Source organism: Pristis pectinata, chromosome 11, assembly GCF_009764475.1.
Source record: "Pristis pectinata isolate sPriPec2 chromosome 11, sPriPec2.1.pri, whole genome shotgun sequence".
In the NCBI taxonomy this organism is placed as follows: Eukaryota; Metazoa; Chordata; class Chondrichthyes; order Rhinopristiformes; family Pristidae; genus Pristis; species Pristis pectinata.
Window position 1 is genome coordinate 52082609 of NC_067415.1, and position 12411 is coordinate 52095019.

The window sequence follows — 12411 nt, forward strand, 5'->3', positions numbered from 1 at the left end:
CCCCCAGATCCCTCTGCTCCTCTACACTGCCCAGAATCCTGCCATTTACCTTGTGTTCCACCTTGGAGTTTGTCCTTCCAAAGTGTACCACCTCACACTTCTCCAGATTGAACTCCATCTGCCACTTGTCAGCCCAGCTCTGCACCCTATCAATATCCCTCTGTAAGTTTCGATAGCCCTCCACACTATCCACAACACCACCGATCTTTGTGTCATCTGCAAATTTGCTAACCCACCCTTCCACCCCCTCATCTAAGTCATTAATAGATATCACAAAATGTAGAGGTCCCAGAACAGATCCCTGTGGGACACCACTAGTCACAGCCCTCCAATCCGAATGCACTCCCTCCACCACAACCCTCTGCTTTCTACAGGCAAGCCAATTCTGAATCCGCTCGGCCAAGCCTCCCTGAATCCCTTGGCCTTTGACCTTCTGTAGAAGCCTACCATGTGGAGCCTTGTCAAATGCCTTACTAAAATCCATGTAGACCACATCTACTGCACTACCCTCATCAATCTGTCTGGTCACCTCCTCAAAGAACCCTATCAGACTTGTGAGGTAAGATCTTCCCTTCACAAATCCATGCTGGCTGTCCCTAATCAGTCCATGATTCTCTAAATGCTCATAAATCCTATCTCTTAGAATCCTTTCTAGCAGCTTACCCACCACAGACATAAGGCTCACTGGTCTGTAATTCCCGGGACTATCCCTACTACCTTTTTTGAATAAGGGGACAACAGTCGCCACCCTCCAATCCTCCGGTACCATCCCCATGGACAACGAGGACTCAAAGATCCTAACCAACGATTCAGCAATCTCCTCCCTCACCTCGCAATGCAGCCTGGGGAATATTCCGTCAGGCCCCGGGGACTTATCTGTCCTAATATTTTCTAACAGCTCCAACACATCCTCTCTCTTGATATCTACATACTCTAGAACATTACCCTTACCAACACTGTTCTCAGCATCATCAAGACCCCTCTCCTTGGTGAATACTGAAGAGAAGTATTCATTGCGAACCTCACACACTTCCACAGCTTCCAGGCACATCTTCCCACTTTCGTCTTTAATCGGACCTAACCTTTACTCTCGTCATCCTTCTGCTCTTCACGTATGAGTAAAAAGCCTTGGGATTCTCCTTAACCCTACTGGCCAAAGCCTTTTCATGTCCCCCTCTCGCTCTCCTCAGCCCCTTCTTAAGTTCCCTCCTTGCTACTCTATATTCCTCACGAGCCCTGTCCGATCCTTGCTGCTTACACCTTATGTATGCTGCCTTCTTCTTCGTAACTAGTTGTTCCACCTCTCTTGTCACTCATGGTTCCTTCACCCTGCTATTCCTTTTCTGCCTCACTGGGACAAATTTATCCCTAACATCCTGCAAGAGATCCCTGAACATCGACCACATCTCCACAGTACATTTCCCTTCACAAATGTCATCCCAATTTACACTCTCAAGTTCTCACCTTATAGCCTCATAATTTGCCTTTCCCCAGTTAAATATCTTCCTGTCCTCTTTGCTCCTATCCCTGTCCATGACAATTCTAAAGGTTATTGAGCAGTGGTCACTGTCCCCCAGATGCTCACCCACCGAAAGATCTGTCACCTGACCCAGTTCATTACCTATAACTAGATCTAATATGGCATCCCCTCTAGTCAGCCTGTCAACATACTGTGACAAGAATCCGTCCTGGACACACTTAACAAACTCCGCCCCGTCTAAACCTTTGGTACTAAGCAGGTGCCAATCAATATTTGGGAAGTTGAAGTCTCCCACGATAATAACCCTGCTATTTTTGCATCTTTCCAAAATCCGCTCCTCAGTATCCCTACTGCTACTGGGGGGTTTATAGAATACTCCCAGTAGAGTAACTACTCCTTTCTTATGCTTAGATTAGATAAGATTATGCTTATCATCTTTTTATCATTCACTTTGAGTGGTGTGTACACTTCCGGGCATGATGTTTTAGGAAGGATAGTAAGACCATGGGGAGGGTTTGGAATAGACTTACTAAAGGAGGACCAGGAATGAAGGATCTCAATTATTTGGGGATTCTGGAGAATTTGGGTTATCCTCCTTGGAGCAGAGGAGGTTCAGAGAAAGTTTAATAGAAGCTTCGAAATAAAAGACTTCAATAGAATAAATGAGAAAGTGCTTCATGTAGCAGAAAGGCAGCCACCATTAGTCACAGATTTGTTTTGACACAGGAACCAGAGGTGACATGAGGACACAATGTTTACACAATGAGTTAGCGTACAAAGTATGCACTGCCTAAAGACCAGTGAAGCAGATTACATTTAAAAGAGAATTGGATAAATATTTCAATGGGAAAATTTCGCAGGAATATGAGAAAGGAGGAAGGGAATTAAACCATTTGAATAGCTTTACCACAGAGTCATTTCTGGTACAATGACCCTCTGTTCCATAACATATCATAATCTTTGAGAGTAGAAAGTAGTCTTCCGACCCTGGTGCTAATATATCAACAGTCACTCATTTTCTTTCCCTCCTAATGTTGGGTTCCATTGAAGTTAGAGGGATTTGGAAGTCCTTGTGCATAATGTTCTGCATTCTGTTTAGAATAATCAACGTGGTTTTATTGAAGCATATGTAAGTGGAGGAGGGCTTGGCAGAGGAAATGCAGAGAAGCTTTTTCTCTCTGGTTCCTTCAATGAATAGAAAATAATATGGAGACTGGAACAACGTATCACACATGTTCACCAAGGTTCTGTGGTAAACATTTAAAAGACAAGTCTGGGTCCTGGCCTACTTGTGGTATTTGCCACATGAGATTTTTTATTTCTTTTGTAAAATTTGCATTAATCATCTTTTTCCAGTTTTGAACTTCCTAGCCTGAAGGAAAACACATTTGGCTACAATGTTGGGAACCTGGATTATACATTTCCTTCACAAGCATAACCCAGATAGATTTTGACCAAGAGTCCCTTGCCTATGACTGATCAAAACGGAGGAGTATTCATGAAGGCAAAAGCAGCTCAAGACTCTACAATGGGAACACATGGGGATCATGCACAGGTAGTGGAAGAAGCAAACAGCAATCCACACCATTCACAGGTGAACCCTGCCAAGCACACCTGTCCCACCTGCGACAGGGTCTGCAGATCCACTTAGTACTTTCCTACCATCTCAGGAAACATGGAACTGGAGTGGAAACAAATCATCTACAAACCTGAGGGACTGCTCCAGTAGAAGATACTGCTGACCTCATTATCTGGCTGAGTTACTTTCACTGTCTCTGACAATGTGTTCTAACTGAAAAGTATCAAATCTTTTCCAGACAAGAATCCTAAAAGATCCAACAATATCTCTCATTACCTCTCTCCTATTAAATCAATATATCAATATTGCCATAAAACCATTTTTGTGTCAGGAAATTAGAGTCACAGAATAATACAGCATAGAAGCAGACCCTTCAGCCCAACTCATCTATGTCGACCAAGGCGCCTTCCTGAGCAATCCCATTGCCTGCATCTGACTCGTATCCCTCCAAACATTTCCTATCCATGAACCAGTCCAAATGTCTTTAAACAATGTAGATGCACCCACCTCAACCACTTCCTCTGGCAGCTCATTCCAAAAAAATCTACCACCCTCTGTGTGAAAAGCTTGTCCCTCAGATCTTCCTTAAATCTTTCCCCTCTCACCTTAAACCTATGCCCTCCCCTAGGAAAAAAGACTGCGGCCATTCATCTTATCTATGCCCTTCATGATTTTATAAACCTCTATAAGGTCACCCCTCAGCCCTCTTCGCTCCAGGGAAAACAGTCACAGCCTATCTAGTCTCTCCTTATTACTCAAGCCCTCCAATCACGATGAATCTTTTCTGCACCCTCTCTAGCTCAATCACATCCTTCCTATAGTACGGTGACCAGAACTGCACACAATATTCCAAGTGCGGTCACACCAACATCCTATAAGCTGTACATGACATCCCAACACTTGTACTCAGTGCACTGTCCAATGAAAGCAAGCATGCCATACAATTTCTTCACCACTTTGTCTACCTGTGTTGCCACTTTTAGGGAGCTATGAATGAGGTCTCTCTTTTCTACAACATTCCCCAGGGCCCTGCCACTTACTGTGTAGGTCCTGCACTAGTTTAACTTCCAAAAATGCATCACTTCACATTCGTCTGAGTTAAGTTCCAACTGCCGTTCCTTTGCCCACTTTACCAGTTGATCTAGATCCTCTTGTAACCTGAGACAACATTCTTCATTGTCCACTACACCACCAATTTTGGTGTCATCTGCAAGCGTACTAATCATGCCACGTATATTCTCATCCAAATCGTTAATATATCTTTGACAAACAACAGGTGACCCAGCACCCATCCCTTCAGCACTCCACTGGACACAGGCCTCCAATTTGAACAACAACCATCTGCTACCAGTCTCTGACTCCTTCCACCAAGCCAACTAGTTTCAAACCAAATCCATCATCTTTAACACAAGTCTTGAAGTGGGCTGTCAGTGCACACAGCAAAGCCTTTAAGTTGCAATAAAAATGAGAAATTTGTACCCTTTTAATGTACAAATATTGTGCTGTACACAATCTTGGACACATTTTGGATATATTTCCTGTTGAAGTCCTGCCCGCTGGGAAATTAGACGGGGCACACCATATCATGATTCACCCTAACACCGGCATCAGTTTGTCATATTTTGCACATCTGATCATGACATCTATGTGGACGTCCCTGCATCCTTAATGACAGAGAAATTGGATCAGAAAGTCGAGACATACAACCAACATTATTAACTAACCGTACATCAGACAGAGGGGAGTGAGGGTTTCCCCCCCGTGATATTATTTTCTGTGCCAACCACCATCCCCTGTCATGTACAAATTCCTTGCCAGCTGCACTCTGCACAGCTCAAGACTTTGGGTGATCTCGGGATCTGTGGCTGCACTGTTGCCGCTGATCCCAGGGGCTCAGAACTGGCCGCGGGACATGATCAGCCCATTCCATGGGAGGAGGGAATCCCTACACCATTACCCTCTATCAACACAACCACCCCCCCTCCCCGTGTTCCCTCTACTGCCACCCTCTTTGTTATAATCCACCCCATCCATTCCCTACCTGCCCTCATCTCCACGGCAGTATGGAGAGATCACTCTTAACAGCAGTGACCTATTTCCCTGGGCTGGTACATGAATGTTGCTGCTGTGAATCCAGCATGCGCCAGGGTCTAAGAAATTGGCAGATATTAGGTTTAATATTTCTTAAAGGGAGTAAGACAATTTCTTAAAGCAAGGACGTCCAAGTTCTATACTTTGCTGGATTTCAATTTGGCATTAGCAACACACGAAGTACCCAGTTAATGTATCAAATATAGAGGAAATCCAATTCTTATCCTATAATCTGTGACATTGCCAATGCCCCAGATAGGAATTAATATGCTAGACTCACTGAGAATAGACAAACTTCAACTACAAACTGAGGATTTTTGGTTTGAATGCTCTATCATGATGTAAACTGCAAAATAAAAATCAAAGGTCAACAGACCATCCTTCTCTAACACATAGGTGCATTTTATTTCTTACTTATAATGTGGTTCTTAAATGCTCCTTTTTTTTTATTATTACAGCTGATATCATGCTATTTTAGTGCAAAGATTTTCCCCATTATCTCATCTAACTGTCACTACATTCTATTTCAAATAATAGAGAAGGCAAGTTTGAGAAAAAGCCTTTTGACCCACAGAAGTTCCTTTGTACTGCTCCTTCAAATTCTTCCAAAAACATTGTAAAGTTTTACTGTCCAGCATAGAACATAGCATATGGTAGAGCACAGGAACAGGCCCTTTGGCCCACAATGTCTATGCCAACCATAATGCCAATCCAAACTAATCCTATCTGCCTGCAAATCATCTAAATCCCTCTATTCCCTGTGTCTTCATATGTCTAACTGCCTCCTAAGCGTTGCTTTTGTATCTGCTTCTGCCTCTACTTGCTTTTCTTAAACAAAGGAACAACACCGGCTATTCTCCAGTATTCTGGGACCTCACCTGTGGCTAACCAGGATGCAAAGTTCTCAGGCAATGCCCCACCAATCTCCTCTCTTGCATCTCTCAATAAGCTGGGATAGATCCCATCAGGACCTGGGAGCTTGTCCACAATGCTCTTCCAGAGAACCAACACCTTTTTTTTGGTATCAATATGTCCCACAATATCAGAATACCCCTCCCCAACCTCACTATCCTCCACATCCTTCTTCTTGGTAAATACTGATGCAAAGTATCCATTTATTCCTCTGGCTCCAGGCATAAATTCCCCTCTTTATCCCTGAGTGGTCCTACCCTCTCCCTGGTTACCCTCTTGTTTTAAATGTAAATATAAAATGCCTGGGATTCTCTTTAAACCTTCTCACCAAAGACATTTTAGGTTTCCTGATTTAAGTTCTCTCATGCTTCCTCAAAGACTCTCTCTGATTTCAGCGTTCTAAACCTTACATATGATTCCTTTTTCTTTTTGACTAAATTTCCAGCATCTCTCATCATCCAAGCTTCCCAAACCTTGCCATCCTTGGTTTCATCATGTTGGTCCTGAATTCTGACCAGTTGGCCTGTAAACGACTCCCACTTGTCAGATATGGACTGACCCAATAACAACCGCTCCCAATCTACTCTACCCAGCTCCTGCTTAATACTGTTGTAATTAACCTTTCCCCCATTTAGTACTTTCTCCGAAGGTCCAGTCGTATCCTTATCCATAACTATCTGAAAACTTATGGAGTTATGACCACTGTTCCCAAGATGCTCTCCCACTGAAACTCTGATCACCTGGCCAGGCTCATTTCCTGTTACATTGTCTAGTATGGCTCTTCCTTAGTTGACTGTCTACATACTACGTTCAGAAACCCTCTTGGATGCTTCTGACAAAATCTGCCCCATCTAAGCATCTGGCATTAAGGAAGCCCCAGTCAATATTGGGGAAATTAAAGTAATTCACTACAACTAGCCGGTTGCTTTTACATCTATCCAAAATCTGCCTAAATATCTGTTTCTCTATCTCCCACTGGCTATTAGGAGCCCTTATTTTTTATATTTTTCATATTTTCCATAAATTGAAATTGCAATTTTTAAAAACTCTTTACTTTCTATATTGTCCAGTAATTAAAATGTACTAAAAAAAAGATCTGGTTCTACTTTTCTGGCTTTTTTGAACTAGGTTGTTAGGTTACTGTATCTGTGTAGGATCAATGTTGGTGAGTTGTCTTGGAGTCTTGGAGTTCTGACTAGTTGTTGTGGAACTTCAGCCCAGTGCAAGGCAAACTTTATATCTGTAGAATGTCTTTGATATAAGAACATAAGATGAAGAAATAGGAGTAGGTTACTCCACACTTTGTGCCTTATATTGTCAGAGTCATGCAACACGGAAGCAGGACCTTCGACCCACCGAGTCCACACTGACGATCAACCACTTGTTTTACACTAATCCTATATTAATCCCATTTTATTTTATTCTCCCCACTTTCTTATCAACACGGCCTAGATTCTATCACTCACCGACTCACCATGGGCAATTTATAATGGCCAAATTATCCTAGTAACCTGCATGACTTTGCAATGTGGCAAAAAACCTGAGCACCCCGAGGAAACACACACGGACAGCACCTGAGGTCAGGATTGAACCTGGATCTCTGGCGCTGTGAGGCTGCAGTTCTACCATCTTAACCAATCTGCTGCCCCGCACCTGCTTTACCAGTCAATAAGGTCATGACCTTTTATCTCTGCGCCACTTTCATGCGTCGATTTGCTTGATAGCTAAAACCGGACTTTGCATAAAGGTTTTAAATTTAGTATTATGCAATTTTAATTCAAGAAGACAGAGGCTGCTGCCCAATTAATTGCTTTACAGTTGACTATTGCGCTGGCCATAAAGGTACATAGGAAAGTTCTGTCCTGCCTGCCTAGGTATCGATCTGTTGACACATAGTCAAGGTGCATAGCCTAGCTCCTGCTTTCAGCTAAAAAAAATTAAGCATTCATATCAACAATTCGCTCCCTGTCCTAGATCCATTTAATATGTTTAAGTAATTAAATAAACTTCCTGCTGAAATTCTGAAATTATTTCTCCTATCTTACATTGTCCAGGATCCTTGTCCAGATCAGCCTGACTCATAGAGACCTAAACTGAAGAGAGCTCCCACTGCAGGTTACAAAGAAAGAAGGTAAATGGCCTGTGATTGGTCTGTGGTTTCTGGTGATCTTCCATCAATGTTACAGCAGATAGCTCGGAGAACATGAGAGGAAAGATCTTTGCTTTAATTCAGCGTGATTCTTTCAAAGCCTAGATCATGTCAAACATCAAATCCTTTGTGTTGCATGTCAGTGAACACCTTCAATATATTAGATTCTCCAGGTATTTAAACTTGACTCTACTGAATGTGGCTGCACCATATTCAGAATGGCAGAACACAGTGTGCAATACTTCCCTAAAAATGTGCCCTTCTCTTCCTACCATCTCTGAGGAGTAACTGTAAGACATCAGCATTTTAGACGTGATACATCACTGGCACAGATCTCACTTGGGTGAGATCAATGTAACATCAACCAGTCCATAAACAGCAGAAAGGCTGTAAGTGTTTGAATTCTGTTGCTGTTAGATAATAAATTCTGTTGTTACTGGATAATGTTGCTGGGTAATTGACAATAATAATACCACTTGGCTTTTGATGGAGGGGAGGAGTGTTCTCCAGCGATAGCTTTATTAACTGCAATCCAACACCAAATACTGCTGACACTTTTCAGGAGTGGAGACACATTAGAGTTCTCAATCTGCTTTAGAAAAGGTACAAATTTCATTTTGCTTATTTTCACATTAATTATTTATGCTGAATTGTTTGCAAATTTAATGTTTTGACATGTGCAGTTTATAATTGGATTGTTTTGGATTATATTTTTTCTTGCTTTGCTGAAATATATGAAGTTAATTTGAATTCTGCCTTATTGATAGCCATTACAAACAAAGAACACGAGGAAAATAAAAGCAACTTCATGAAAATTTACTGTCCATTAAAGAACAGGTTTGATGATTTTGACTGCAATGACTGCCAAAGAATCTGGTAATAGCTGATACATGACCAAGTAACAATATTAAAACATACAAGAATAATGAAGAGTTATATTAATATGAAGCAAAAGGTTCAAGAAATCTGATCAGTGTAACACTTTTAGTTGCGTCATTAAAAAATAATGTAATGGGCAAGATTATTCAACCAAATTGGTGGATTATTCCCAAACACTACATCTATAGAGAAAATTCTTTATCACTGTTCTAACTTTGTGCATCACTGGGACTGAATGACTTTCTGCACTGCACTACTGTGCCCTGGTACAGTGAAGTGCCGTGATAAGTGAAGCCAGGTTTGCTCATACTGCTTCTGATTAAAATCATTGCAACAACAACTGGATGAACAGAAACATGCAGTTACTGGAAATCTGAAAACAAAAACAAAAATTTTGGAAACACTCAGCAAGTCAGGTAAAATATGTGGAGAGAAAAGTGGTTAATTTTTCAGGTTGGTGACTTTTCATCAGAACTTGAGAGTGTGTGAGGCTGACAATTTTTAAACAACTACAAGGGAACTTAAAAAGGGAGAGCAGAAAAATGACAAGAAAAATATGAAATTGGCTGTACATCATTACTTCTATAGGAGTGTAGCCAGGATTTACATTTTCCCTTTGGCCTGACTATGTCTTCTGATCTCTGATCTTCTATGAAGTCCAACTGCACCTCCTACCCCCCCACCAACAGTGGTCCTGCACAGCATAATGTGGAATGGTCAAAGGTCCACTATGGTTTCATGTTCACAAGTTCATGGTCTTAGTGTGCTCCTCAGAGTGGGGAGAATTTGATGAGCCCCTATCTGGCAGCCGGGGTCACTTGCCTCCACTCCTGCTGGTTAGCTCCAGAGGTGATTTAGCAGAGCTAAGTCTAGAATCATAAATGTCAATAAACAAGCATTATAAAATAGAGGTGTTATTCACTTATTAGACAGAATTTAGTGGCGCTTCTCCACATATGTACCACCTCCTTTTCCATCACTCAAATCACAAGCTTTCTGAATGTTCTGCAGCGATTTCCCAAGTGCACTGCCATGGTGGACTTGTAGGGCATGAAGCCGCAGCAGTTTCCCACCACTTACAATGGAGAATCTGCCCACAGAACCTGTCAAGTTAGGATTCTAATAATTTTAAAGGAGAGGAATGGCTGCAAGGGAACCAGTTACATATTAGACAATTTACCTTTGTTTAAATTAATTGAATTTAATTTAACATTTTAAAGTATTCTTAAATGTTCTAAGAATTTTGAGTGTTTTAGTTCTCATTTATTTTGTTAAATTTAGTCATTTTTTGTAGTTTTTAAAACGCTTGATAGGTTTGACAGCTGGCTAAACCAGACACCATGGCTGTCAATATTTATTCAGCTATTTCCTGGGTGAGGCTTGCTCTGGTCCTGCAGCGTTACACTGTGGAAGGCCTTGCCACAACACAGCAAAGCCACCGAGGTTAGGACATGCTCAGTATGAGTTGACACTTGGAGATCCACTTGCCACTGGCAGGAAATTCTGGTCAATTATATAGTTTACATGTCACAAGAAATATCAGATTTTTCATTGTGGTTGGAGAAGAGAATTAGATGATCTGTTAAAGAGACAATAATCTCTCCACTTTTCATTTGAAGAAAGTATATTAATGAGCAGTAGTGTATTTAATATCAGCTGTTGATGAGTGGCTGTGCATTTAAGGCTGCTACCTTCTTAAGTACAGAATCATGTGATCGACTGCTCTTGGGGTACAGCGATTATATGTGGAGACTTGCTGAAGATGCAGAAAGCATTCACTACCTTCTTGGAAAACAGGTAAATATTCTTCCATGCAGAATATTTCTGAAGTTATGAAAGGCAGTGATATTGAAGCCATCTACAAATGAAATAGGTTATCCTTCTGCTGTAAATGGGCATGGATACTTTGTCATGTTAGACGTTCTACGAGAACTTTGCAAACCAATCCTTGCCCAATTTAGTGAAGTGTTGCACTGTTTTGGAGCCACTTTAACCCAGCATCATCAGAAGTTTCTGTACCCTACTGGAATGAAAATATTTTAAAATTCATTCCTTGTTCTTTCCTGATTCAGCAGCAAGAGGTATTTGCAAACAAAGGAGGCACTGTACACATGTTAAAGGTTATAAAAACTACTTTATTAGAGTTATATGAAGAATAAAATACAGAAAAAAAGAATACTTAAAATACAGAAGGAAGCAAAATAATTCTTATCAACCAATCAACGAACTGATCTGTATAATGCCGGAGGGAACCTCAGGTGTCTGACGCAGCCTCCTGTTTTTGACTTAGCACCGGTTGTGAGCCAGCCTAGGGGAAGGTCCGGATTTGCTAAAGGAGGGGCCCCCTTTTACACCCCTCAAAAACTTAACATAACTTTTACTCCAGTACTTTTCCTTTCCTTAGTGATACCAGCCTGTACCTTCTTATCACTCGCGACCTTCGGCCTAAACACCTTACTTAGAAACAGAGACAACAGGTCTGTAAAGAAGAAAACATTCTTCACCAGGATCTAATCTCAAGGATGTACATCTGTACTTCCGCAAATTCTCAAAACATCCCCACAGTCTGAGCTGACTCCACTTGTGTTACATACTGCTGCACATACTAAGGAGGAATCAGAAATGACTTTTGGCTAACTTAACTCTTTCCTTACACTTACAAATCTGGAGCACACAAGCAAGAGCCTGGGGAAATAGTCATTTTTGCCAACTTTTAGTCCAACTTTCAACTTTCCTTTGGATGCCATGGGCTTTTAATTTTCTTAATCAACTTTGCCAAGTGCCTTGTTAAAATCCAGATTCATAACATCAAATGCTCTACCTTCATGACACTGTTTGTTACCCCCTCAAAGAATTCAGAAGAGTTGGTAGACACAATATTTCCCCAGCAACCCAAGCTGACTGACCTCCATTTACCTCTGCATCTCCCAGAGCTTTTCTGACAACCTGCCCTGCACCATCGGGCTGACTTGCCTACAGCTATCAATTTATCCATTTCTCTTATATAAGCTGGCCTTCTCAGGAACCTGCCAGTTCTCTGGCACTATGTTTGTAGCCAAAGAGCATTAGGCAAAGCACTACCTCTCTTGCTTCTTTTAACATTCTGGGATACATTTTATCTGGGCTGAGTGACTTATCCACTTTCAAAGATGCCAGATCTGCTAATATGCTCCTTTACTCTCCCTGTCTCTCCCTCCCGCTCTTCTTCCCTGTCCCCTGCTTGCTCTTTTGCTCGCTTCACATTGGTCTTTAGTCATGTGACAGCCCATATCATCCATGAATATCGGTGCAAAGTATGCATTCGGTTTCATGTCTTCGACC